Below are 3,594 nucleotides of genomic sequence, written 5' to 3' on the forward strand. Positions count from 1 at the left end.
TCTGTCCAAGGAAACTGACATTGGAACAGAGCGTGAGGAAGTTCAGGTCTAACGGTGTTGTTGAAAACAAAGGAGATCTTGGTGGTGAGAACTAAAAGGAGGCTAGCAGTTCCAGAATACTAAAAGCAAGAAGCAAAATGATATACCATCTAGAAGTTTAACAAAGATACACAGGCAAAAAAAACAAAGACAAACAAAACAAAACAAAACAAAACAAAACAAAACAAAACAAAAAAAAACAGCTAAGAAGAATATACCTGACAACTGGTAGCCACAAAGATTGGTAACACCTCGCTCCCACAAAGAGTCAACTTTTACCAGATCAGACCACAGCAATTTATGCCCCAGAGTAACATCAAAATCAACAGAGCAATCAGATAGCAATTAGTTGAGGCTAGCAACTTGGTGGGATAGCAATAGAGACAGACCAGCCCAGGCACTTGAAGAGACCGTGAACTTATTCAAGGCTCTGCCTCTGAGGAGTAACCTTTATTTTAAGATTTATTTATTTATTCACAAGAGACAGAGTCAGAGACAAAGGTAGAGAGAGAAGCAGGATCCCTGTAGGGAGCCTGATGCGGGACTCAGGATTACACCCTGAATGGAAGGCAGACACTACCTCTGAAGAATAATCTAACAGGTGGCATACTGTGGGGGAAATAGAAGTTGAAACATCAAGTCACTAAACGATAACCAAGAAAACAAGCAAAAAACAATAAAATACAGTCCCAGAGGAGGAAGGGGATCAGTAGCCAGGAATGCTATGATGTATTATCTAAAATAACCATTTTTCCAAAAATATTACAAAATATGCAAACAACAGGAAATTATGACCCCTAAACAGGAAATAAAGCAGGCAATACAAATTGGCATTAAGGGGGCCTAGATGTCAAACTTTGCAGACAGATTTCAAAACAGCTATTAAAGGTATATTCAAAGAACTAGAGGAAACTGGGGTGCCTGGATGGCTCAGTCAGTTGAGTGTTTGCTTTCAGCTCAGGTCGTGATCCCAGGGTTCTGGGGTCAGCCCTGCATTGGGCTCCCTGCTCAGCAGGGAGTCTGCTTCTCCCTCTCCCTCTGCCTCTCTGCCCTTCTTGTGCTCCCTCTCACACACTCTCTCTCTCTTTCTCAAATAAATAACTAAATAAAAATCTTTAAAAAGAACTAGAGGAAACTCTGATTTAAAAAGTAAGGTAAGATACACCTCAGTGGCTTAGTTGAGCATCTGCCTTCAGCTCAGGTCATGATTCCAGCCCTGTATCAGGCTCCCTGCTCAGTGGGGAGTCTTACTCTCTCCCCGCCCAGCTTGTTCTCTCTCCTTTTTCTTTCTCTCTCTCTCTAATAAATAAATAAATAAATAAATAAATAAATAAATAAATAAAATCTTCAAAAAATGAAAAATAAAAAGTAAGAAGCTATGATGACAGTGTTTCTTTAAGTAGAAAATATTAACAGAGATAGACATTATTTTTAAATGAACCAAATGGACGTTCTGTGGTTAAAAATACAATAACTAGCCTTTCGGCACTGTGGCCACAGCCATGAGTATGCTCAGGCTTCAGAAGAGGCTTGCCTCCAGTGTCCTCTGCTGTGGCAAAAAGAAGGTCTGGTTGGACCCCAATGAGACCAATGAAATTGCCAATGCAAACTCCCGTCAGCAGATACAAAAACTGATCAAAGATGGGCTGATTATCTGGAAGCCTGTGACTGTCCATTCCCGAGCTCGGTGCCAGAAAAATACTCTGGCCCACCAGAAGGGCAGGCATATGGGCATTGGTAAGAGAAAAGGTATTGCCAATGCTCAAATGCCTGAGAAGGTAACATGAATGAGAAGGATGAGAATTCTACGCAGGCTGCTCAGAAGATACCGTGACTCTAAAATTGACCACCACATGTATCATAGCCTGTACCCGAAAGTGAAGGGTAACATGTTCAAGAACACGTGGATTTTCATGGAACACATTCACAAGCTGAAGGCAGACAAGGCTCGCAAGAAGCTTCTAGCTGACCAGGCTGAGGCCCACAGATCCAAGACCAAGGAGGCCTGCAAGTGCCATGAAGAGCGGCTCTAGGCGAAGAAGGAGGAAATCATCAAGACTCTGTCCAAGGAGGAAGAGACCAAGAAATAAAACTCCGTCTCTCTTGTCTGTACATAGTGGCTTCAGCATTAATCAGATCAGTAATTCAATAAAACAAACCTTTATCTGCCAAAACAATACAATAACTAGAATAGAAAATTCACTACAGGGGTTCAAGAGTAAATGGAGCTGATAGAAAAAAAGAATTTATGAACTTGTAGATAAATCATTAGAGATTGTACAATATGGAAATCAGAAAAAAAAAGAAAGAAGAAAAGGTAACAGAACCTAAGAGAAATGTGAGATACTATTAAGTGCACCAATATACATGTATTGGGAGTACCAGAAGGAGACCACAGAAAGGATACCTAGAGATAATGACTGAAAACTTCCCTAATTTGATTTAAAACATTGACCTACACATTCAAGAAACTTTATGAAGTTCAAGTAGAATAAAGGCAAAGAGATCTACACCCACACACATCATAGTTAAAATGCTGAATGACAAAGTCTAAGAAAAAAATCTTAAAAGCAGCAAGAGAGAAATAAATCATAATATGCAAGGGGTCCCTTGTAGCTGACTTTTAATCAATAACAATGAAGATCAGAAGGCAGTGAAATGACATATTCAAAGTACTGAAAGAAAAAAATCAACCAAGAAATTTATATTCAGTAAAACTGCTTTTTCAATTTTATGTTTTAAATTTATTTTTGAGTGAGAGAGAGTCAAAGTGAGGGGAGGGGCAGAGGGAGAGGGAGACAAGTGGATTCCCCACTGAGCAGGGAGCCCAACATGGGCCTTGACCCCAGGACCCTGAGATGATGACCTAAGCTGAAATCAAGAGTCGGATGTTCAACTGACTGAGTGCCCCAGATGCCCCAAAAACTATTTGTTTAAAATGAAGAAAAAAATTAAGACATCTCCAATTTGGTAGTTATTCTAAATGTAAACACGAAGTTACTTTATAAGAGCAATTCCATTCTTAGGTATATAGCCAAGAGAAGCTTTTTAAAAAATATGTCTACACAAAGATGTGTACATGAATATTCATAGTAGCATTATTTATCTTAGCTAAATGCTGCTTTCACCAGCAGATGAAATAATAAACAAAATGTTCTATGTCCATACAATAGAATATTATTTGGCCATAAAAAGGAATGAAGTACTGATACATACTACAAAATGGATGAATCTTGAAAACATTATACTAAGTGGATAAAGTCAGCCACAATAAAAACACATATTTTATGATTCCATTTATATGAAAGATCCATAATAGACAAATCTATAGATATATAAAATAGATTATGATTGCTTAGGGCTGGTGGCAGGAGCAATAGGGAGCTGAAGTGTTGTGGCTAAAGGGTACAGTGTTTCTTTTGGGACTAATGAAAATGTTCTAAAATCAATTGTGGTGATGTTTGTACAACTCTGTGAGTAGACTAAAAACCAGTGAATTATACACTTATATGGGTAAATTCTATGGTATGTGAATTATATATCAATAAATCTGTT

At 38.5% G+C, this 3,594-nt stretch overlaps 1 pseudogene; it reads left to right on the forward strand.

Annotated features, from left to right (window-relative positions):
* Nucleotides 1-1,533: 1,533 nt before the first annotated feature.
* On the forward strand, nt 1,534-2,209 carry LOC112671935 (60S ribosomal protein L19-like; annotated as a pseudogene).
* The last annotated feature ends 1,385 nt before the right edge of the window (nt 2,210-3,594 follow it).

The sequence above is a fragment of the Canis lupus genome, chromosome X, assembly GCF_003254725.2.
Source record: "Canis lupus dingo isolate Sandy chromosome X, ASM325472v2, whole genome shotgun sequence".
Lineage (NCBI taxonomy): Eukaryota > Metazoa > Chordata > Mammalia > Carnivora > Canidae > Canis > Canis lupus.